The 25,946-nt window shown below is 45.4% G+C and overlaps 1 long non-coding RNA gene across 1 annotated transcript in view; it reads left to right on the forward strand.

Moving 5' to 3' along the window:
* LOC142820959 (uncharacterized) overlaps window positions 1-20,518 on the forward strand; it is a 124,146-nt gene extending 103,628 nt beyond the window's left edge. The window contains exons 2-3 of the long non-coding RNA XR_012897990.1: window positions 1,698-1,822; window positions 19,192-20,518. This is a non-coding gene — a long non-coding RNA (uncharacterized LOC142820959). The remainder of the gene's footprint in view (window positions 1-1,697; window positions 1,823-19,191) is intronic.
* The last annotated feature ends 5,428 nt before the right edge of the window (window positions 20,519-25,946 follow it).

Genomic DNA, 25,946 nt, shown 5'->3' on the forward strand with positions numbered 1-25,946 from the left:
GCAGAGATGGCAGAAGAAGTGGACTCTGTTCTGAAGAGATATTGGTGACAGGAGACAAGATTAGACTTAGCCACTGGTCTGATCCGTTTTGGCAATTCTTCTATTCCCGTGTTTCTTCTCTGCCACGTTTATTGTGTCATTCTTAGGCCTCTTCCCGCTGCTTCTCCTCCCCACCCCCTCCACTGACAAGGCACGACAGAAGGCTGCTACCTCAGAAGAGAAGCAGAGACCTCTGATCACAGGCCATTTGGAATCTCGGCATCTGATAGGAACATCCTTACTTCAGAGGGATTCAAAGTCAGAAAACACACAAAGCCCCTGTCAAGTTGATGTTCACACATGCCCAGCCATAGGTGAAAAGGCGCACGGATACATTGTAAAATTCTATTTGATGTGGGAAAGGAAATGGGGGAAAAACCTGAAATAAATAAACCAAAGCCGTGCTTCCTGGGCTTCTCAAGCATGTGAGCTGTCAGCAACCGGCTGACTGTTTCATCGCTGTTATGCTTTGATGAGGAGAGGGGGAAATGTGAAGCTTACCATTCTGAACTGCTATTTTATTTTCATAATATCGCTGCTCATTTTATGGCATTTTTAAACTTTCTCGGCACTACTATTTTTTCCTTAAAAAAAATTTAAATTCTTTAAGGTTAAAGGGAATTCTCTTCTTCAGCTTCCAGTGAGAAATTATAGATAAACAATAAGACAAGGGAGGATTTTAAAGAAATCTGGCACCAGGAGAGTTTTACGATACAACCCCCTACTAATATCGGGGATATATAGCCTGCTTTACATAATGCAACTGTATGCAGCGATTCACTGTGCTAGAATGTGGTATTGATTAACGCTTGTGCAGCTGGAAACATCTTATGGGAAATTATTCAAATAATAAAACAGAGCAGGATAGATTTAGTGTTCAAAGGAAAACATAGGCAGGCGTGTGACAGAGACCAGTCTGGCAAACGTTCTGCGGCTCAGATTTCTAGCACTGCCTGTTCCCATCTTGGCTGAAAATAGTAAGGCGCCCAACTCAGGAAAGCTTAAGCCTGTGTTTAGCTTTAGGCCTGCACTTAAGTCCTTTTGACTTAAAACTGACTTAAGCATGCATGTAATGGCAAGCATGTGCTTGAAGGCTCCATGAATAGGCATGGTCTGAGAAGTTCATAGAATCATAGAGCTGGAAGAGATGTCAGGAGGTCAGCAAGTCCAGCCCCCTGCCCAAGGCAGGACCAATCCCAACTAAATCAACCCAGCCAGGGCTTTGTCAAGCCGAGACTTAAAAACCTCTAGGGATGGAGATTCCACCACCTCCCTAGGGAATCCATTCCAGTACTTTACCACCCTCCTAGTGAAATAGTTTTTCCCAATATCCAACCTAGACCTCCCCTACTGCAACTTGAGACCATTGCTCCTCGTTCTGTCATCTGCCACTACTGAGAACAGCCTCTCTCCAGCCTCTTTGGAACCTCCCTTCAGGAAGTTGAAGGCTGTAATCAAATCCCCCCTCACTCTTCTCTTCTGCAGACTAAACAAACCCCAATCCCTCAGTCTCTCCTCATAGGTCATGTGCTCCAGCCCCCTAATAATTTTGGTTGCCCTCCACTGGACCTTCTCCAATATGTCCACATCCTCTCTGTATTGGGAGGCCTAGAAGTTGTGTCTCTTCATGGCATTTAGAAGCTTCCTTTTTGCTCTAGGTTGAAACCCACTAGTGGAAAAGTACCGATGGCCTTTTACGAAAGGAAATATCTCATCACGCCACAACTAAGCCTTCAGAACTACGACTGCAGCTAAATGATCCAGTTCCTGTTCCCATATAGTGGTGAGTTCATCCCTCGAGGTCCATTTGAACCAAAAGGGGAAGCCAGTAGAGCTGGCAGATTTATGACCTGTCTGCAAGGAGCTCCACTGAAGACCTCAACTCCTTTCATAGGGACCTGTCATCAAATGACCATTAATTTTGACCTTTATTACCTTGGGTGGCTTTGGAACCAGTTGAAAAGTTATGTTCCATCTCTCAGTGGGCATGCTTTGATTAAAACCCCATGTAGTAGGGCAGCATTCACCTCCTGCGAGCGCCCGTATCTGGCTGAGCGTGTGTGTCTGCACTCTCTCAGTCTCTCAAAAACTTTGCAGCCACTCAGCCCTGCGGCCGAGTCACACAGCCTGGTCTCCTCCTGGAGACAGTGTTCTAAAGAGCTCCACACTCTGAGCGGTCCTTGGTCCTCTCAGCTCAGCCACCCCAACCTTCTCCCTTTTAGACCTAGGCTGCAACTGAGCTGAGGCTAGTCCTGCAGTTCCTTTTGTAGTCCTTCCTGGCCCCTGATTGGCTGGTTTCTTCCTAGCCACTCTTGCCTCCTGGAGGGTTTCTTTATGGCCCTTCGAGCCTAGCCCGGTTACACCCCAGTTCAGCAAAATATGTAAACATATGATTAATTACAAGCACACACTTAAGGTCCATCGAGGCATTAGGCACATACTTTGGTGAAGATCTTGGCGATGGGGTTAAATAGGAAGATCAAAACCATGTGCTTGTTCTCTCCAGTTGTTTGGAGGTTTATTTTTTGAACTATGCATGACTTGAATGTGCATTTCATACCTTATTTTCCCTCCTGGGTCACCAGGTCAACCCCACCGCTGCAGCCCACGGGTTGACCTGGTGGCTGTTTTTCCCTGCAGGTCACCAGGTGAACCACTGCCCCCCTTCACAGCCTGCTGGTTGACCTGGTGGCTCGCCATTTCCCCAGCACATCTGCCTGCCAAGAAGCCTGAGGAGAACAGGGAGCACCAGGCAGTGTGAGGGTAGGGGGAGCAAGTTGGTGGAGGCTTACTAGTCATCTTATTTTCCCTCTCAGGCCACCAGGTCAACCCTGCCGCTGCAGCCTTGGTGCAACCTGGTGGCTGGTTTTCCCTGTGGGCCACCAGGGCTGCCAAAGCGAGACCATCAGGATGCCAGAAGCTGTGCAGCATCAGGAAAGTTCATTACAAAGTGCCCGGGATATACAAATTAGTGTAGGTGCCAGTCATTTATATAGGCTGTAAAGTGGAAGTGGATAATGTAACAGCAAAAGCAATAACCCTCTGAAAGGCGGAGTGTATATTCAGTTTGGGATTCCGCAAAGAGGAGACTTGTTACTAATGTAAAGCTTAGGAAGCCATTGCATAGCTCATGTGGGTGTATGTGGCACATAATAGTATGGATCTGTGTGCATGGGGACACCTGTTCATGGATCTGTCTGCATATACAGTATGGCCAGATTTTTAAAAGCTCAGCATGTGTGAACGTTGAATGGTGAAACCTGTTGACTATCTCTGTCCCCGAGTTACTTTGAAAATGTTTCCAGTGTAGGGGTGTGTGACTCTCCATGTTCACACCGGTCCGCATTTTTAGATTTGACCTCTGAAATGTAGGTTTTCCATCAGGAGTTCTCATGGCTCAATTTTCACCAGAGCACTTGATTTTTTTTTTGAGGGGCTGAGAACCTCTGACCCCCACTGGAATGGTCTGGGTTAGAAAACATGAGACGATTTCCCCAGCGTTGCTCGGGTCCTTAACTCAAATAAGTTTCGTGTTTCTTCATTTAAATCATTGCTCTGAGGTGCAGCTGGGGATGGAGGGTCCAGGATGCAGAATGCCCTGGGGAGAGAAGTCAGCCCCACTCTCTCACTGCAGTAACTTGGAACCAGGTGAGAAGCACCTCTCCATGGCTGCTGGAACTCTGACGGGCAGAGCTGGGGGGTAGGAGGGTGCAGGTAGACAGACAGACACATAAACAGACAAACTATGTGAAATATAGAGTAGATAGCTATTCCTTTCTCCACCCCTGCCCTCTGCTGGCCTAGTTACATATAGCTGTCCCGTTCCTCATCTCTGGCCCCTTGTTGCCTCCCTGTGGTCATCCTACAGTATAACTGTCCCTCTTACCAGACCCTCCTCACCTTCTGTTTTCTGGGTGTCTGGCTGGTGAGTCTTGTCCACATGCTTAGGGTTCAGCTGATCGCCATATTTGGGGTCGGGAAGGAATTTTCCTCCAGGGTAGATTGGCAGAGGCCCCGGAGGTTTTTCGCCTTCCTCTGTAGCATGGGGCACGGATCACTAGCGGGAGGATTCTCTGCATCTTGGGGTCTTTAAACCATCATTTGAGGATAGACAGGCAAAGTTTCTAAACTATATTGAAGGTTCCTAAGAGACTTCTAGTTAGGTAAATCCCCATGAGTCTAAAACAACAGACATGTTCCACATGATGCTCTTAATCATCGAGGCTATGTTTAGACTGCAGGCTTCTTTCGGAAGAAGCTTTTTTGGAAGAGATTTTCCAAAAAAAACTTCTTTCAAAAGAGAGTGTCCACACAGCAAAAGTGCATTGAAAAAGCGATCTGAACGGATGCTATCTCGTATGTAAGCTGTGATTACTATGGACAGAGTGGCCACCAGGGCACCTGTGCTTTTTCCTCTTCTTTCAAAAGAACTCCTTCTTCCCCGTCCACATACGCCATTTTCCGAAAGAGCTCTTTCAGAAAAAAGGCTTCTTTCTCGTAGAAAGATGTTTACCAATGTCGGAGAAACCCCTCAGTTCTTTCGATTTTCTTTTGAAACAACGCAATTATAGTGCAGAGGTAATTGAAGTTTTCTCAGAAAAACAGCTGTTTTTCTGAAAAAAACTCTCTAGCGTAGACATACCCTGAGATTTTAAAGCTGGCTGAGGCAAAAGGCACCAAATAGTGCATGCCTTCCCAGTGTGAGTTATTTAGAAGGGTGATGAATTTCTCGGTATGCAGTGCTAAATGTGGAGACTGTCATCTGGAACTAAGGCTTGTTATTATTGTTAAGATCTCTGTGAGCTGAGAGTTTGCACAAGGTAAGCACTGCTAAGAAAATCAGCTGTAATGCTAGAGCCATCTGACTGTACCTGAGCCATACAAAGAGCACAAACTGTCCAGTTCCCGATCATAGCAGGGAAGTTCAGAGAATGAAGGTGAGGAATTCTGATCACCCATGAAACTAGGCGCCTTTTAGTTCATTTCATCAGGATCTATATGGGGAAACATTTTAGAGCTCTCTACAAAGCGCCCACACGGAGACCAGCCTGCCCACGGTTTGCTTATAAGCCATGGTCACTTTTGAGTATTTTGAATGTTTTTTTTAATTCGCATCATAACGAAAAGTTACTTCAACCTGAAAAATGAAAATATTTTCTTTTGAAAATTCCAAAAAGACCCGCCTCCCCCCCCTCCACAGTATTAGACAATAACCGCAAAGAGCTGTTTTCAAAGTTACGACTTGCCTTACATGAGTTTTGCACAGGTGAAGCCGGTCAGGAGGGCAGCTTTTTAGGGCTGCAGGGCATTGACTTCAAGAAAATGTGTATGTAACCCAGAGGCACTGAAGCCACTCACAAGAGAGGTGAAGTCTGCTCTACAGCCTTAGCTGCGAGTCAGCTGGTTTTTAGCTCACATGGTGGAGACACATGGCTTTAGTCCCTAAGGTCTCAGATTCAGTCCCTTTTCCCAAAAAGCTGGGCCAGTTGCTTTTACATAAGGCAGTTGCCCACTTCTGAAAATCAGACCAATGGAAACAAAGCTCCTCTCTCTATCCACAGAGCAAGTACAGTGGTGGCAGATTCAGTGTAACTCTCTTCCCCCTCTCATCCTGTCTATTTGTGATCCAGAGCGGCCTCTTTGGGGAAAGGGCGTGATTTCGGTCTCTTACTCGTTCTCTCCTCAGCCTCTCCTCTGAAACTGCCAGCAAGGGGCTAATATGTGCCAGTTATGATGAATTACGTAGACCCCTGTCTAGCAGGAATTAGATTAACTGCCTCTGACTCAGCAAGTGGTCTTCAGATAGCAACTGAAAGTTTCTAACCACTTAAAATTTGTGTCTCCTTCATGCCAATGATTTAGAGTGTTAGGATGGGGATTTCAAAGAGCCTAGACCCCTTAAATTCATAAGATAATCTCATCATTAAGGCCAAGTCTATACTAAAGAGGAAACACTTGACAAAAGAACAAATGGTCCCTCAGCACCTTAGAGACGAACAAAAAATGTGGATGGAATCGTGAGCTTTTATGGGCACAACCTACTTCTTCAGATGAAATAACCATTTGTTCTTTTTTAAAGTTTTTTTCAGGGAGGGCATGCCTATACCGCAGGGCAAAAGTCGAATCAAGCTACATAACTTCAGCAACATCAATTGCGTAGCTGAAGCCAAAATAGCTAAATTCGGCTTTTAGCGCTGTCTACGCAGCAGGAAGTCGAAGGAAGTGCGCTCTTCTTTCGACTTCCCTTACTCCTTGTGAAACAAGGGTGACAGGAGTTGGAGGAAGAAGTCCTCCAGCTCAGCATTATTTTAAAATAATGGCTTGCTGTGTAGATGTGCACTACGTTATTCTGAAATAATGCTGTTGTGTAGATGTAGATTTACAGACTAACATGCCCACCCCTCTGAGATTAAAGAGGAAAGTCGACTTAAAATACTCAACTCCAGCTACGTTAATTATGTGGCTGGAACGGACGTATGTTAAATCACATTTTCACACCATCTACACAGCGGGAGAATGAGGGGAGCAAACATTCCCATTGGCTTCCCTTACTCCTTGTGAGGAGCAGAACTACCAGACTGACAGAGGCACCCTCTCAGCTAGAATTAGTGGGTCTTCAGTAGACCCGCTAAATTGAATGCTGGAAGATCGACCTCCAGAGGGTCCCTAAGACTCTATATTGCTGCAGTCAGCTATTGTGAATCCAAAGCTATTTCTGAGCATTGAGAAAAGTGGAGGCTGCAGAACGAAGAGTAACAGCGTAGCGTTTTTGGAGGGAAAGGAAAAATCTTGTCTTTTTGTTTATTGAATGCTGTGGTTGCAGCTCGCTCGTTATGTGTGTGTTTAAATATATAGATATATAAATAAATAATTGGTAGGAGGTTTTGCGACCTTTAAATCTTTTCTTGTCATTTCATGTGCCTGCTGTTAAATTTTTTTGCTATGTTAATGTCACCCTGGGTTGGTAATATTTACAGCACCTAAATCAATGTTGAGGACACATAGAATATTGAAGGATCAACTCTACTTATTTCAAATGCACTTTAATATTTTGACTGCCAGACCAGAGTGCGGGAAATAACTGTGGTAGAATGATAATGAGAAGTTTAACAGTTTTATGATGGTTGAAGCTGATTTTATGAAAGTTGATAAATTTCATCTTGTAGGTTTCAATTTCTCATTCCCCACAGAGAGATGGGGGGGAATACATTGATACTGCATTTCAAATTGGCTAGATCAGAAGAAACAGCAGCTAAAATCCATTACAACCCAATTACATCCATCAACCGAAGCTGTGTGCATTCATTCGTGAACATCAGCATTTAATCCATAAAGAGGAACTAATGAGAAATTTGAAAATGGAATCCACGCATCAGTAACTTTGGAGAGATTTTGTTGGGATTAATGAACTGCCTGAACATCGTCAACACACTGAAAACCTATTCTCTCTAGGTTTGTTTACTGACCAAAAGAAAGAGGCCTTTTTTCTTCCGCATGTTTTATCTGGTAGTTTATTTTTTTTCCATAAGCATTCATGGTTCAGTGAGAGAAATTTCATCCACATTCAGAAACAAATATTTATTTCTTGATCAAACACTGGACATCTACCTGGATGACTAGTTTCTAATATCCCCAACCATCTATCTTTCAGATATCTGTCTACTACATCGGTGCTACTATTTACCTCATTTTTCCTTGTCTGAGTCTACAGGAAACTAAGGAATTGGTGCTAGACCATGCCACAGGATTAAGCTAAGCAATTACTATATTTTAACTGGCTACGGCAATGTAGAAAAGTTGCTAGAGTCCATTCATAAATTCAACGTTAAGCTGTCTTTGGAAAATGCTGTACCAGCTAATGGTTTGGCTGCCGGAAGGTAGTTGTCCAAACAGCACAGATTAAATGGAGCCCCCAGGAAAATTAACCTCTCAGAAGGGAGCAAAAATGGATAGTCATCACAAAGATCAGACTAGGCTACCATCTATAAACAAGGCAGTAAACCATCACTCATCAAGGTCATGAAGTTAAATGACAGCGAGTACCAGTGATCTTTCCGGACGCTGCAGGGTATAATATTGCTGAATCCTGCTTTTTATCTCTTAATAGCATAAAACTGTAATTATAGTTTGGTTGTAGTTAAAATTCATATTAATTCCTCCCCGACTTTCTCCTGAAGGTGGATAATAACATGTGTAGGCATTTCAGGACCCATCAGGAAGCAGCCCCGGAGGGCACATTACACTCAGATTCTCAATTGCAACTTACAAATAAATCTCCCCTATGTTTCTAACCTTATTTTCCCTTGGTGCCCAAATGGCCTAGTGAGAGTTGATGGTTTAATATGTATTTCTTATTATTTATTTTGATAGACTCTGGCACATCCACCAGCCAGGGGCAGGAGGAAAGTCCCTTTGCTTCATAGCAATCCACTAATTTTTCCTCCCAGGAATCACTCCACTCTGCACTGTCACAGAGGAGGTGATCTCCAAGTAGACAGATCTGACAAGTCGCTCTTCTGAGAGCCCCCTTTCCAATTGCTCTCTTGATGCAGCCGTGACAGGTTTGAGAAGGGAAGCAACGGAGGGGAGGGGAAATGAGAGGTCAAGCCACAGGATGGGATAGAATGTTTCAGCCTGTAGGAGAGGCAGGGTGGGAACATCAGAGCCTTGACTGCTGGAGAGAGCTAAGAGTAAAGCCCCATGTGTACTATTGCAAGTCCAACCTGAAAGATAGTATGGCACGAAGAACTGGGTTCAAATCCAATTTCGTGGCTTGGACAATATCTGGGCCTCAGTTCTCTGTCTGTAAAATGGGAATAATAAAGTTTCCTTTGTCTTTCTTGTTTTCTTAGATTAAAAGCTGTTCAAGGCAGGGACATTCTTACTACTGGGCAGATTCTCAGATGGTCATAGCTCCACTGGCAGCTTATACCAGCTCAAGCTCCATTCTGATGTGTTTGCACAGCATGTAACAAGATGGGGTTTCTGTTTCGGGCTGGCCTTCTTGGTTGTATTGGTATTATTTATGTATTTGCTTTACAGTTGCCATTTGAATTCTGCAGCATTCCCTTGCAGCTTGTGGAAATTCCCTTGGAGATTCCACAGCGGCTTCCGATACATTACAAAAGGGAAGCCTTTATTTAATTAAAAGTGTCAGTAAATAATATTTGGAATGCAGGGCTAGCTTGGTACTAAACTCTGTTTACTTTGTACTGCTCCTACCTTTGCAATGTTGAAGTACTACAGAATTTTGCTTTGAAGACGTGTTGACATAGTAAGGTTTTCAGCGGCGTTCATATCTGGGTTGTGTACATCTGGAATTTTAACACTATGGACCATAGGAGAGGCAGTGTGGGTACGTAGGAGACCCACATCAGGTGACTATGATTGGTAAAACCATCAGTAGTGATATACAGGTTGAACCTCTCTAGTCCGGCACTCTCTGATCCAGGAACCTCCATGGTTTGGCATGATTTTAATTAGCCGGATGTCCACTTACCATGAGCATGGCCAAGTTTCCCACAGTACCATAAAGTTTGTTGACTGCCACCAGTCCTGGCTCTCAGTGTTCTGTGCTGTTATTTAGCTCTAAGGGTATGTCTACACTGCCACCCTAGTTCGAACTAGGGTAGCTAATGTAGGCATTCGAAGTTGAAAATGAAGCCCGGGATTTAAACATCCCAGGCTTCATTTGCATCTTGCCGGGCACCACCATTTTTAAATCCTCGTTAGTGCGGACTCCGTGCCCGCAGCTACACGCGGCACGGAGTAGGTAGTTCGAATTAGGCTCTCTAATTCAAACTACCGGTACACCTGGTTCCATTTGCTTTGCAACTTTGAATGTCTACATTAGCCACCCTAATTTGAACTAGGGTGGCAGTGTAGACATACCCTAATTGATCCCAAAATGTCTTCTAAGAGCCCAGCAAGCAGTGGCAGTGTTGGTAATGCTACCAGACAATATTGACCTCCCGTGGTCCAGCAAATTATCTGGTTCGGCATCGGTCAGGTCCCGAGGGTGCCGGACTAGAGTGGTTCAACCTGTAGTTAATATTGCTGACATTCAAATGAAACTTGTTCGTGTCAATACTCCACTGCGGTGAAGGTGGGCAGGTGATGACTTTCTACGAGCTCTTATTCCAGTTTGTCTGGAAGGCACCAGGTCCTTGGAGTACACTCTGTTAATCCATGGCACTGGGATCACATCACCGTGTCTGAACATAATTCTCTTTTCCGAATAGGAAAATCTAGGGTCTAGACCACAATTCTACAGCCACAAGCTCCGCAGTCTGGGAACAGAGAGCTCCACCAAACCCTGGCTAAGGTTTCCTTCTCACTGCAAAACCGCCACTGGAAGGGAACTCTACAAGAGGAAATCTCTGCAAGGATCCTCTTTCAGTGGTCCCTCCCCACAATCAACTAGCCAGGTGTACCTAGAAGGGGTTCCACAGGAGGGGGAAGGGTTTGTAAGCCAAAGAGCAAATCAAAGACATCAGAAAAGGAGACTAGGAGACAGTTGGCAGCCCTGTTGTTCCCAAAATAAGGTGATTAGACAGAGGATTCCCAGGTTCCATTCATACTTGCCAGGTGACTTTGGAGAAGTCACTTCTCTCTGTTTGTCTCTGGGTACTCCACCCCAAATTAGGTCTGATTGGGACATGAATCGGCATACTAGACTCGCTGCACCAAATATAAGACTCCTAGGGTCGCTGGGTATGTGCCCAAGTTTGCTAGCCCATGCTGATATTCACACCACAACATTTTCACTACTACAGGTTGGTCCTCTCGGGTCCAGCACCTTTGGGACCTGACTGGTCTTGCATGAGGGATTTAGCTGGACCAGGGGAGGTCATTTCTGGTCCCCCTGTTGCTGGCTCCACCCCCTGCCTTGCCCCGCCCATTAGGCTTCCTGGCTCCCCCAAGCAGTCGAGCTGGGTCGGGCACCTGTCCCCGTTCTCCCTGCACTGCCCAACTGAGCCATGCACTGGCCCCTACCCCTCGCAGCTTAGCTAAGCCGGCTGTCCCCCCCCCCCCCCAAATTGCACCAGGCTCTCCACACAGCATGCTGGGACTCTGATCCTGGAATATCCATGGTCCAGCCAGACCACAGATGTTGCTGGACCAGAGAGTTCTGGTTTATAGAGGTGCCACCTCTATTAGCTAAAGTACATTTAGCACAGGCATTGCTTCTCATGCTACAATTGCATCTGAATGTGAGTGTGGAAGAGTACGCTGAGTTTCCCCATTATGTCGTATCAGGGTGGTAGCACTTGTTACATGTGGGGGAGGGGAGGACTGAAGTATTGAACAGACCTCACGCATATGTTTGAATTTCACCAGAATGAGCAATGAGGCGTAATTCACCTTTGCAATATTGTTTTGAAACCCCCTGTCAAAGGTTGCATGTAAGAGCAAAGCATTATTAATAGATTGGACAGCCACGGAGACAAAGAATGATAACCCTGAGAAAAAGCTACCATGTGAGGCTGGAGATAGAAGCTACAAAAGACAAAGTAAAAAAAAAAAAAAGAGGCAAGGGATAAAGGCAGAGGACATAAATGTAAACAAGGATAAATGGTTTCACGGCTGTTTTAGACAATTACACCAGGCCCTTTCCGAAAATCCCCTGGAGTTTTAAGCAGAGATTTCTTCTTTCCTTTCATTCTTTTTTTGTAGCATTTAACAAAATAAAAGCTAGAAAACTCTTTGCCAACAACTGTTGTTTTGTTCCATTCGGTGTATATAAGCACTTGGTGGATTGTGGGGTATTTAAATCTCTGCTAGGGAACAGCATTTGCAAGTGGCAACAGTCCTTTTTATTATCTTTTCCCTTTCAGTCTCTTCCCTTTAAGGTGTAATTCATATGCTAGGTATCCTAAAGTGCTTGGCAAGTGAAGGGAGAGGCTAGACTATATGATCAAGATGAGAATGGTTAGGAATTAAAGGTATATCCAAAATCTGGCAGCCTTCATTCAATCAGTGAGGCCGTGTCCAGACTCAGGGGTTTTTTCGGGAAAAGTAGCCTTTTCCCGAAAAAACTTCCCCTGCGTCCAGACTCAAGCCGCGTTCTTTCGAAATTATTTTTCTTTTCTTTCGATGGCGGTAAACCTCGTTTCACGAGGAAGAACGCCTTCTTTCGAAAGTTCCTCTTTCGAAAGAAGGCGTTCTACAATGTAAAGAGGCCGTCTTTGAAAGAGAGCATCCAGACTCGCTGGGTGCTCTCTTTCGAAAAAGCGGATTTCCTCTATCGAAAGATCCGCCTGCAGTCTAGACGCGATCTTTCGAAAGAGGCTCTTTCGAAAGATGCTTTCGAAAGAGCCTCTTTCGAAAGAAGCCTGCAGTCTAGACATAGCCTGAGTCTACGTCTACACTGCGGGCTTATTGCGCAAGTACGGCCGTTCTTGTGCAAAAACTAGCAGAGTGTCAACACTGCGCACGCATTCTTGAGCAAGTAAATTTACAGTAAAGCGTTGGAACAGAGGGCTTCTTGCTCAAGAGTTATTCCTCTCCCTACGAGAAATAAGCCCTCTTGCGCAAGAGCTCTTGAGCAAGAAGGCAGTGTGGACAGGCAACAGGGGTTTCTTGCTTAAGGAATCCCTATGGCTGAAATGGCCATCAGAGCTTTCTTGCACAAGAGAGCACCCGCACTGCCATGGGTGCTCTTGCACAAAAGCACATGGCAGCGTGGATGTGCTCTTGCACAATAATTTTTGCGCAAGAACCCTTGCACAAAAAGCCTGCAGTGTAGATGTAGCCTTGGAGTTTTGCTTTCAAAAGGACTGAAAAATTTGGTCTTTTATTCACACATTTGTAAGTTATGATGTCTGCACCATGCCCCAATCCCTGACTGAGACCTTGTAGCAGGGCTAGGCCTTAGGGCCAAAAGGGTCACGAGAAGTCCTCCAAGAGGCTAGAGTGGCTAGGAAAAAAACAGCCAATCAGGGGCCAGGAGGGAATAAAAAAAGAAGCAGCAGATCTGGAAGGGAGAACGTTGAGGGCAGGTGGCTGGCAGAACCAAGGGCGGGGAGCTGTATAGGACAGTGTCTCCAGGAGGAGAAGCCCCGGAGGCACCATTCTCCTACTGAATGGGGGAAACAGACTGAGAGACTGGACTAAATTGAGAGACTACAGGGGGCACTGGGATGGGGTTTGGGATTGCACAGGAGGCTGGGTGACTCATCCGGAGAGCCAAGGGCACATGTACTTGGCCAGACAGGGGCACTCTTGTGAGGTCCGACCCCGTTACAGGCCTCTGGACTGGAGGAGGAGGAGCTTGATTATACCCTGTTGTATCCAACTTCAGCGACCTCTGGTCAATGAAGAGGTTGCTCTGATGTGCTCAGGAGGACTTCAAGCCACTTCACTTGTGCAAACATCTGTGTAAAACAATGGCAGCCATCAGTCTGAGCCATGGTGCTGTGACCAGCGACGCCGTGATACAGCAGAGTGCATGTCCATAGGAGACTCGTTCCCAGCTCTAGGGGCTGATCTGCCATCAACTGAAGTCAGCAAGAATATCCCCCTTGACTTCAGTAAGTGTTGAAACAGGCCTCAGAGCAAGCCAGGTCCTGGATGTAGAGAGATATTGCTCAGTCCCAGATCTGAAGAGCAGTCCGTATCGGCCACCGTTACTTCCCAGATCATGGTGTGTGCATCAGAGAGCTATTCAGGTGCCGGATGAATCTGCCTAGGGATGACAAACCCAATCCAAGAGCGAAACAACTTGATACAAATGAGCATCTGTAGGATTAGCTTTAATGGCAATGGGCTGCGATCAAGGTTCTGTGGATCTTTTCCATCCCTGTGCAGAATAATTTTTTTTCTGTGCACCATGGCATGCATGAATGTGCACCTCCAGTAGACAAGCCTAGAGCAGTCAAAGGCAGAGAAACTCCTGATTCACAACACAGTAAAAAAAAAAAAGAATCATCCCCCTACATTCCAATAATAACTTCCACTGACTTGCTGAATGCTCTTGACAGTTGATTGCCTCTTTCCGTGACTCAGTTTCCCTTTGGGGCAGTGCTTTCCTCTGTGCAATTGAAATCCTTATTGTTTCAGTCATTCATTATTATTTTTATTGTGTGGATCAGAGGAGTGGATGTGTGATAATGAAGAGCATGGAATTTGCATTTGCAATTTAGAACAATCCGAAAGAAAACTTTTTAATCTCTTTATAATTTACAACTTCCCTTTTCCTCATTTGGCTGACGGGCATAATTCTCAAGCCTTCTCAATGGCCAAAAAAGTCATTGCCGAAGACACGTTATAAATATTTTTGTCTGAACCCCAGCACTTACTTGACACATCTGGGTTTTTTTTTCAGCATGTCTGATACTGCCTAGGCAATTCTGAGGAATCCTTGAGGCATGAAATCCTCTATGTTAAACCTAAAATAGTATTGCTCATTTCAATCATCTAGATTATAGCTGTAGAAATGTCCTATGGGTTAGATTTTATCACCAAAGACACTTCTATATTCATGCTTGCTTGGAGTTTAAGCCGGCTTAATGAGTTTTGCTCTAGACAGTAACTGGTGTAACTTACCTGCTGTTCATATGAAAGGGAGCTAAAATTTGTCTTGATGAAACTTAATAGCAGAACGTTGTTTAGATATAATCGTCGCAATCAAATTATTGCAGCAGAAATATCTAGTTTGGGTGTCAGCAGTTCAGAGGACAGCTACAGAAAACTGGAACTAGAAAAAGCCCTTTAAGGGGGGAGGGGAGAGAGAGACAGACAGACAGAGAGTGAGAGACAGCGAAAGAGAAAGGAGCGTCTATATTTGACCCTTGTGTTTGCATGTGTCCTTCCCTCCGGCTTCAATAACAGCCCAGAGCATGCATTTGGAAGGCTGTAGGCAATGGTGCCTCTACTTTTTCCCCATCTGTGTGCAGAATAAATGTTATGTGCACCAAGGAGTGTCTGGATGTGCACCACCAATAGAAACACATGCTGCCTGCAGTGGAAGCTCTGCTAATCAGCTGGGTGACATTTGAATCTCTCCTTGGCAGCTGCCAAAGTGCTAGACACTTCAGAGGTACTGAACAGAACAGGGCAGCTTTGAGAGACCTACTTTTGTCATCCAGTTTCAGCTCCTGGTAGTTGGAGATTTAGAGATCCATCGATCGTAGCGTTGCATTCCTGACCATCTTGGTTGATATACAATAGTAGATAAGTTCACAGAGAACAGGTTCAAGCAATGTACCTATGTTTTTCTACCCATGTGTGGAATAATTGTATGTGCACCGAGGCATGTATGAATGTGCACCACCTGTAGAAACACAGAACTGAGCTGTAAGCACTCTGCTAATCACCTGGGTGGCATTTGAATCTCTCCTGAACAGCCACACAAGAGCACAGCGTACCGGGAATCCTGGATACAAGTCTGAAATACCCTGGGCTCACCCGCAAACCCATCACCTCTGGATGTCTAAGCCACCTACCAGCAGGCAACAGGGCAGACTTCTGATAGGAATCTGCCTGATGATTGACCAAAAGGTCATTGGATCTGAGATGTTTTCACAAAACACGGGCCATGCGCTGAATTGCTGCTCAGGGGCGTATCACAATTGTTAGCATTTTTTTTTACAGAGGAAAATAATTGTCCTCATTTTAATCTTGTCCAGATTTTTATATTGATACTGCCAGCTGCTAAAAGAGCTGGAGCTGAGTCCTTCCGAAGCAGTTCCCAGAGCTGAGAAGCAAATCAGAACCAAAAAAATAGTTACGTTGGCCTTCCAAACGACTCAGAAAATGGGATGGGTACAGTGCATGCTCCCTCCCAGCAAAATGTCAGTCCCTATTCAGAACAGCCCCAGCAAAACAATCCCCTGCTGCCTGCAAAGTTGAAGTTCATAATAATCATAAAAAAACCTTGAAAATTCCATCAACCCTGTTGTAAAAGGTCTATCAGAAATGCCATAAACATTTCTGACCTCCTAACTCTAGAAGGAAGACCTGAAACAGAACAAGAGAAAAAGGGTTGTTTATAGAGATGTCCTCCTTTGCATATGCTGTTTCGATTGGCCTCACGCAACCCCTTTCAAATCAGTGGAAAGACAGTTTTGGCTCTATTAGAAGGTGACTCAAACTCTTTCCTTTTCCTGTTCAGATTGAACCTCTCTAGTTCAACACTCTCTGGTCCGGCAACATCCATGGTCTGGCATGAGTTGAGTTAGCTGGTTGTCAACTCACAGGGGCAGGGCCCAAAAGGGTTGTGGATTCTCTTCAAGACAGAGTCAATTAGGGATAGTTGCTTTTATTAATCTCACTATGGCTATGTCCACACTTGCTCCCTAATTCGGACTAGGGATGCAAATGGAGCATATCGAAATTGCTAATGAAGCGCGGGATTTAAATATCCCATGCTTAATTAGCATATTCCCGGTTGGCCACCATTTTGGATTCGGGGTATTGTGAAATAAATTGCCCCGTGTAGATGCGTTATTCTGAGAGAAACTCTTCTCTTGGAATAACTGTTAAACCTCATAAAAGATATTCCGAGAGAAGGGTTTTCTCTTGGAATAACGCATCTACACGGGGCAACTTATTTCACAATACCCCAAATCCAAAATGGCGTCTGGCCACGAATATACTAACGAAGCATGGGATATTTAAATCCCGTGCTTCATTAGCAATTTCGGTATGCTCCATTTGCATCCCTAGTCCGAACTAGGGAGCAAGTGTAGACATAAGCCTGTAATAGCAGTGATTCAGGGTAATACTTCCCAATGGTTACACAGCTACTGCAAAGTAATATGCCAATAAGCATAGGCAGAGCAATGCATAAAGGAGTAACAGGCACTCAGAAATACTTACGCCCCTTCAGTTCTGGGGGGAATCCCGTTCTGTAGTTTACTGCTCAATAGTTTCCCAGCTCAAGGCATGGCTAAAGCTGATAAAACCCAGCTGCTGTTTGAGCTTGCAGGCTCCCAGACTGTGCTAAGCTAGGTACAGCAGAGATGGAAAATTCCATCCCAGGCCTGCTAAGCTGCAGGACCCACATATGACTTTCATGTGACACAGGAGTGTGGCCAAGTTTCCCGCAGTCCCCTAAAGTTTGTTTCCAGCCACCAGTCCTGGCTCCTGAGGTGGTTATTTAGCTCTAATGTACCCCAAATGTCTTCTAACAGCCCAGTAAGCAGTGGAAATGTTGGTGCTGCGGCTAGACAATCTCAACCTCTTGTGGTTTGGCAAATTCTCTGGTTCAGCACCGGTCAGCTCCCGAGGGTGTCAGGTTAGAGAGGTCCAATCTGTACTACTAGACACCGTTGTCACTTCAGTAAGCCAAGCAAGTGTCCTACAATCTGTGGGGCTGGGTTCCGCCATGTTTTGCACCTTGCAGAGTCACTTCTACCCGGGCAACGTGGGTGTAAGTTGAGATCCTATGAGACTGTGTTGACAACCTGATGCGTTCGGTTGGTGAATGGAGAAACACGGCACAAGGAGGCGGAGAGCAAGAACAACACAGACTAGTAAAAGTGGCAGAGGGAGGGAGGAAGGCATGTTGAGGTGCGGGAAAGCTGAAAAGAACAGGCAGCAGAAGCTGAAGGGAAGAAGGGTTTTGCATTGGCTGGGGTGCAATTTTTCTGGGAGAAATCACAGATGGTGGAGTAGTGAGTGAAGGGAGCCGGGGAAGGACAGGAAGCTTCAAATGGGCTATTCCTAATTGGGAGGACTTCCTTCTAAGTACGAATAACCTGCTCAACATTCAGGACCAAATCATCAGCTACAGCATCTTGGCAGAGATCGAGGATGGGTAAGAAGAGGCCCGCAGACCGGGTGTGGTTCTCCAGGCTTAGCTCCAGATGGACTACCAGTACTTTATTTACATCCGCTGGTAGGGCTGCTTGCAGCTTCCGTTGGCCATGGATCGCCATTCCCGGCCAATGGGAGCTGCAGGAAGTGGTGTCCCGGTCTGTGTCCCTTCCTGTAGCTCCCATTGGTTGGGAATGGTGATCCGCAGCCAACGGGAGCTGTAATAAAGCATCGGCAGCCCACCAGGGGTTAACTTGGGTGATCCGTCTCTGGTGTATTTCCCATCCTTAGCATAGATCCAGCCTCAATGGACGTGCCCTCATCTAGACCACTGGTTTTGATTAGGATTGAAGCTTTAGAGAGTGTGAACGCCTTTAAGAAATAAACAGCAGGCACAGCACCTCTTGGTAACGAGTAAGCTGTTCCTCAGAACACCCACTTACCTGGGTTGTCGGGGAAGGTGCACTGTTTTTAATCTCAAAGTCATGGTTCTGTCATAAAAACCCCTCCCATAAATCATATGCCGAGAACGGCTCCTTAACTACCTATTGTTTTCTTTTCAAGTGCCTATTGTTAATCTTCCTGACAGTTCTGACGCTCATAACGCCGAGGCTTTGAATGCCACGTGTTGTAGGCAGCTGAAAACTTCAAACACAAAGGGAAAACAGGCACAGCACCCACAAAGAATACATACAAATCCATTCCTTGATATGTAATGAACTGCTTATGTGTACACACTGTCGATATACACACATTCACTGATATACAAATACATACACACACATTCATCCACATACACAAATTCACTACAACTATGAGTCATCCTGTGGCACCTTAAAGGAAACCAAAATTAATAGTATCACGAGCTTTCATGGGTAAAACCCACTTTTGCCTAAACACACAAGTTTGTGTGTATATCTGTGTGCAGACAAACAGCCAAAAGGTACTTAAGTGTGTGTGTATAGAATTGTAGGACTGGAAGGGACCTCTGAAGGTCATCTAATCCTGTCCCTTGCCCTCGCGGTAGAACTAAGTACTCTCTAGACCTGTGATGTCCAACCAGTTCTGAAGCAGTAGTCACTATAGTGGCTAATGCTGTAGCGAACTCACATTATTCTGAAAATGTAAATAATTTTATGAGCCAGTCACACTCAGTGGGCCAAATAGTCACATGTGGCTAGTGGCTGGCATGTTGGACACCATGGATCCAGACCTATCTTGACAGGTGTTCATCTAACCTGCTCTTAGATATCTCCAGTGATGGAGATTCCCAACCCCCCATGTCAATTGATTCCACTGATTAGCATGGACCGTGTGTGAGTATGAATAATATCTCGCTTCACCTAGTTTCTTTTCTCACCTTTTTCCACATGAATGCTGCACTGTAACAAGGTGCGTCGAATTCCCTCTCCCTGAACGTTTGTGCTGTGTGGGTGCCACGATGCAAAGAGATGGCTGCGCGGGATCACAGAATCCACGGTGACACGCCGAGGTGGTGGCATTAGGCTAAACTGGGCTCCCAGATCAGGCAGGTTGGCCAGCGGCTGCAGCTGGACCGTGGTAGCGCTATCTGTAGAATAGACATTTGCTACAGTATGAGAGGGGTGTTTCCATCGCATCCCCAAGAGGCGGTAACTAAATCGAAGGAAGAATTCACTGGGATTTCGGCTGGTTTAACTGTATCTCCTGAGAGGGAGAAAATCTCTCCCTCGCCAAGCTGTGCCAACCTAAGATTTACATGTAGACCGGTCCTAAGTTTGCGTGTGGGCCTGCTTCCTTGCATCCACCATCCATTGGTAAGCTCTGACGTGAGATGGATGAAAACTCACGAACGGCCAACGTGGACATGGAGTGCACGGTAGGCTACTCCAGGCGTGTGTCAGACCCCAACTTGGCACAGGCTTAATTTGTGAGTCTCAACCTATTTACCACGCTAGGCCGGGAAGGCAGCTCGCACTTTCTTGTGTGGGCCACAGAGAGGCCAAATATGGCCAAACTACAGCTCGTAAGCCGCGTGTGGCTTTTTTATAATTACAGAATGGCTCCCGGAATCTTCCCCGCCCTACCCTCCATTCTCCACCTACCACACTGAGGTGGCGGATGTTCAAAGTTTCTGCCCATGGCAGGGTTGTGGAGCTAGGGGCTTCTACCCAGGTTACACCCTGATCCCAGCCGATAGACTCCTCGGGTTGGCAAAGACCTCTGGAGGTCATCGAGTCCAACCCCCTGCTCAAGTAAGATACACCCCACAGGGCTGAAGCCCCGCACACACATCCAGCTCTCGAATTTCTGAAGATTATCATCTGCAGTCAGCAAAGGTACCCACCCCGGATTTAAGTTACTAAATCACATGAGAAGTCACATCTGCCGTGGCGTGACTGGGTCATGAATGGCCCACTGAGAACCACGGAACGAAATGGTTGTGTAGTCAAGTCCTAAATCTACAGTCCTCTGGTCTCCGCTGGGTGCTCTATTCATCCAAAGAAGTACTCCTGGCCCTAACTAAAGGACAGTTTGTCATTTCCCTTCTCCCCAGTGACCCCTGGATACGGCATGTCTTTTTTTTGTACTTGTGTGTGTGTGTGTGGGGGGGGGGGGGTTTGCAATAAACAACAAGCCTGCAACTTGCCAGTCCCATCTAAACTCCAAATGTATTTTCAGTTTCCGACAATTATTTAACTGTCTCCCTAATTAATTCCAGGGCCTGAAATAAATTATTGACTTAGCAGACTCTCTTGTTTTCCATGACAGCTTCAGCTGTAAACAGGCTATTAACAATTCATAATGAGTAGTTCTTGTTTGTTTTTGTCTGTGTGCTAATTTTGGTTTCCCATTAGAGACATCCTTAGACTGTGTTTGTACCCTGTCTGGAGACTAGGGGTGGAGGGAGGAGAGGGAAGGGAAAATGACACCAGGTGACTGCCATGGATGATGCTTTCTAGCAGAAGCAGCACTCAGTGTTGGCAAAATCGGGCTGAACTATTCCCTTGGAAGCAATTGATCTTTTCTTTCTACTCATTTTATTCCCCTTGGTTCATGGCCAGAGATTGTTCTAACCACCAGTGTTGGAGTTTTATCTCCTAGCCCTGTAAATAAAAAAATCACTCCATTGAATGAAGCTTGACTACCAAACCTAGTCCTTGAGGACAATCATGTGATGGGAATCTTTGTGTTTATATTGTGTCCATCAATGTGGTACCTGGGTGGTAAATGTAAGATTCCCGGATTCTGTTCCTAGCTCTGCCACTGACAACTTTGTGACCCTAGGCAAGTCCCTTAGCTTCTTTGTGCTTCTATAAAATTGGGGGAATGAATGACCTGCCTCAAACACTACTGTGGGCCAGTAGATGTCCATCAATTGTTTGCAGTTGGCTTTTGATCAAAATCTTTGAGAGTGGACAGCAGCTGGTCCAATAAAAGAGATTACCGCATGCTTTATTTTTCCACAGCAGAAGGTTTTTGCAATTTTAATTTCCCCTTTTTTTTTAAGATTACGGGCCAGACTTTTACACCTGTAATTATTTCCAGGCTGAACCAGTGCCACTTGGATGTCTACCCAGTGCATAGATGCTATCAATTATTTAGGCTTCTAAGTGACATTAATGCAGCTTCCAGTCATCTGTTACTTGTCGGCCGAGCGTGGTCTAGTTAGTAGCAAGGGAGCTGGTCAGGGAGCCAGGAAACCGTCCATTTCTGATGCAGTCACTGGCCTGTTGTGGGACCTTGCGAAAATCATTTCAGTAACCGTGGGGGTGGAGAGGAAGGACAGTTTAGTGGCGACAGAACTGGCCCACCACACAGAAGACGAAGGTTTTGCTCCTGACTCAGCTGCATGCTCCTCGTGTAGCGATACGCAAGTGACTTGTTTTACCATGTGCCTCAGGTTCCCATCTGCAAATCAAGGTGCTTAAATTAGTTTGAGTGAAGAGATGCTCAAACACTATAGGGGGTTACATAGAGACAGCCACAAAACTATGGATGCAAACCAGGCCCTAGATCGGGGGTGGGGAGCCTTTTTTGTGTCAGGGGTTGCTGACACTCAGAAAAATCAGTCAGGGGCCACACACAGCTGAGAAAAAAAACTGACTGAGAAGGAGAAAGAGACGTCCCACATTCCCCTCACATACCAGAGCCTTCGGAGCCGTGGTTAGTAGATTTTATAGACCCCCCCCCCCCCCCCCCGTCCTCTCTGGGGTGGGGCCAGAAATGAGGAGTTCAGTACATGGGAGAGGACTGCTGGGAAGCAGGCTTGAGGTGTGGGGTCTGGATGGGAGGGAGGGTGCAGGAGCAGAGTAGGGGGACAGGGTCTGGGCAGGAGGGGGGGCTACATGGCAGAAGTGCCAGCCCTGCATCAGGGAGACCCCAAGCCTCAGGGGCCAAATCCAGGCAAGCAAGGGGCTGGTTGCAGCCCTCAAGCCGTAGGTTTCCCACCCTTGCCCTATATCATTAGGCTTTACGTGTACCTTTACGTGTAGTCAACCTGTGGAACTCCTTGCCAGAGGAGGCTGTGAAGGCTAGGACTATAATAGAGTTTAAAGAGAAGCTAGATAATTTCCTGGAGGTTAAGTCCATAAAAGGCTATTAGCCAGGGGATAAAATGGTGTCCCTGGCCTCTGTTTGTCAGAGGCTGGAGAGGGATGGCAGGAGACAAATCCCTTGATCATTGTCTTCGGTCCACCCTCTCTGGGGCACCTGGTGCTGGCCACTGTCAGTAGACAGGACACTGGGCTAGATGGAACTTTGGTCTGACCTAGTACGGCCGTTCTTATGTTCTTATGTTTTGTCCTCTTCTTTCTTTAATTTTTCTTTAATGAAAGGTCTTTGCCTTAGCTAAAGGCTAGAGATAAACAAGCAGAGAAACCACCTGGTGAAAAGGAAACATGTCAATAGATAATCACAGGAGATATGACTTCTCCCAAGAGGAGACGTTTTAATGTTAAGGGCACATATTATTTGTGCAATTCAAGTGGAGCTCTATCACGGAATGTCATGTAAACTGATCTGAATATTCCTAGGGATTACGCTATTCCCCGACAAAACGAGTCTCACTAATTGAAAGAACTGTTTCCTTTCACTGCCTAAAGACTTAGTCTATGTCTAGACTACGAGCCTCTTTTGAAAGAGGCTTTTTCAAAATAATTTTTCGAGAAAGCCTCTTTCAAAAGAGAATGTCTAGACTACAAGCAGATTTTTCGAAAAAGCAAGCTGCTTTTTCGAAAGAGAGCCTAGATGCTCTCTTTTGAAAAAGCACAGTTTGCATTCAATAGCACCTTTTTTTGAATGAGTACTTTCAAAAAAAGGCGTTATTCCTCATCGAATGAGGTTTGCCGCGATCGAAAAAACTGCCGCGTTCTTTCAATTTACTTTCGAAAGAATGCAGCTGCAATCTAGATGCAGGTAAAGTTTTTTAGAAAAAAAGGCTACTTTTTTTTTTTTTTTTTTTTAAAAACCCTGTAGCTTAGAAACACCTCTTGTGTCTAAGTGGAACCACTACCGGGCAGATTTGAACCTGGGATCTCTGGAGCTTAGCAGAGAAGCTGCTGCAGCTTGAACTATAAAGCCAGTTGGCTTTCAGCTTTGGCTGGAGAGCTCCCTTGTTCTCATCTCTCACTGTAAGTGGTCCAAATGCCATTCCATGGGATAGGGCTTCATCTATACTACATGCTTCTTACGCAAGAAGCCTTTTGCGCAAGAGTTTTTGCACAAAAACTTCTTGCGCAAGAGTACATCCACACCTCAAGATAGCGTCCATACTGCATGCATGCTGTTGCGCAAGAAAGCACCTCTGCTTTTTCCCATAGGGTTTCTTGCGCAAGAAAACCCTCTGGAGCATCCACACTTGCCTTCTTGCGCAATAGCTGTAGCGCTAAAAGCAATTATGCCTCAGAAAAGGAGGTTTACCTACGGCGGAAAAAGCCTTCTGATCCGCAGTTTAACTGCCCATTTAATTACGCAAGAGCTCATTTGAGGTGTGGATGCTCTGTGGGTTTTCGCGCTAAAACCTTGTAGTGTAGACGTAGCCTACGAGTTTTGCTGCAAGAGCCTATGCAAATGAAGCATGGATTAACATTTTCTTGCACTTCATTTGCATACTTTCATCTGATCCGTTTTTGCGCTAGGGGTTTTTGAGCAAAAACAAGCAGTGTGAACGTTTCCTTTTTGCACAAAACCCCCTTTTTGCGCAAGATCCTTGGAGGTATACCGATCTTGCACAAAAAGGGGGGTTTGCACAAAAAGGCTCTTGTGGCAAAACTCATAGTGTACATGTAGCCTAGTTGTGTGGATTACAAAAACATGGAGGAAGAGCTGGATACTACTGGCTGCAGTGAGGACTTCATTTCACTTCCCCATGCCAAAAGGACCAGATCCATGTCTAGTCAAGGAGGGGGGGGGAATGATAGCAAGGGTATCTTGGTCTCATGTTTTCTACACCATGCGACGTACCTAGGGAGGCTGAGGTCTTAGTGGGATATGCTGCTTTGCATCTGGTTATTGCTATAAAAGAAGTAACAAGCAGCCTTTTCCTAGAAAGATGTATTTCATAGAATCATAGAACACTAGAACTGGAAGGGACCTCGAGAGGTCATCAAGGCCAGTCCCCTGCCCCCACTGCAGGACCAAGCACCATCTAGATCATCCCTGATAGGTGTCTATCCAACCTGCTCCTAAATATCTCCAGTGTTGGAGATTCCACAACCTCTATGGGCTATTTATCCCAGTGTTTAACGACCCTGACAGGTAGAAAGTTTTTCCTAATGTCCATCATAAACCTCCCTGGCTGCAGTTGAAGCCCATTGCTTCTTGTTCTATTCTCAGAGGTCAAGGAGAACAATTTTTCTCCCTCCTCCTTGTGACACCCTTTTAGGTACTTGAAAACTGCTCTCATGTCCCCTCTGAGTTTCCTCTTTTCCAAACTAAACACACCCAGTTCTTTCAGTCTTCCCTCACAGTTCATGTGTTCGAGACCTTTAATCAGTTTTGTTGCTCTTCTCTTCTCCAATTTCTCCACCTCTTTCCTGAAATGTGGTGCCCAGAATTGGGCAGAATATTCCAATTTATTGGCAGATGAATCTATGCTACTGTACTGCTATGTTCTCTTATGTTCTCCTTCTTTTAACACATCTCGTTCACAAGTGAGTTTGATCGTGAAACTGCAAACACAGAGGGTGAAAAGTTGCAGGGGGGGTAGCTGGATTAATCTGTATCTGCAAAAAACAAGGAGGCCTGTGTTTTTACTGCAGATGAACTTCATGAACCTGCAAAGACAAGCACAATGCCAATGCCTCAAGCCCTTAAAATAGAATTTCACCCTGAAAGAGCTTTAAGAGAGATTTAATGAACATGTCCTGATTAACGACTGCTCTGTAATTAACTGTGTGCTCCCCCCTCTGGAAGAGAGGACAGGGACAAAGAACACTGAATGTCAGACAATGGAAAGTGAGGTTTGTTTTTTTTGGGGGGGGGAATCCATCTTACTGATATTTTTGCAGGTTTTTCATGAAAATGAAAAAGAAAAGACATTGTTTTTGAAAGTGTTGATGGGGCCTTTATACCCCATTGTGAAACCCAGAAAGAATAGAAAAATGCATTTTAAGCAAGCGACATCTATTTCCAAAACCTGTTCTTTCACTTCCAAACCTAAATACCCAGCATGACATGCCCGCCGACTGGATCAATGGCAAAATTCTCATTAACGTCAGTGGGGTCATGGTATAGCATCAGTTCTTTTCCAGTGGGCAAGGTTTGTCCCTCTATGGCAGACTTACTCAACTTTGGAATCCCTGGGGGCCACAAGGATACTCAGAGCATATGCTGAAGGCCGCAACTTAAGCGTCGTTGCATATATATGCAAATATAGGCAAATATATGCAAATAGCTTCTTTCACACTGATGGGCATGAATACAAAGATTAAGGCAAGACTACACACCATGCAGGCCCCATTTAAGTCAGTTCTGCTGATCTTAATAACATGGAATATTTACCCAATTTCCACCCATATGACAGTACTTTTAATGAGCAATGACAGTCCAGGAATCGAACTATTAAAACGCGTATTAACAGAAGACCATTCTGTTGACTGCTTTTTTGTTTTGGCTTCACAACAGTCCAAGAATGTAACTACTAAAACACGTATCAACCCAAACGG

The sequence above is a fragment of the Pelodiscus sinensis genome, chromosome 28 (genome assembly GCF_049634645.1).
Source record: "Pelodiscus sinensis isolate JC-2024 chromosome 28, ASM4963464v1, whole genome shotgun sequence".
In the NCBI taxonomy this organism is placed as follows: Eukaryota; Metazoa; Chordata; order Testudines; family Trionychidae; genus Pelodiscus; species Pelodiscus sinensis.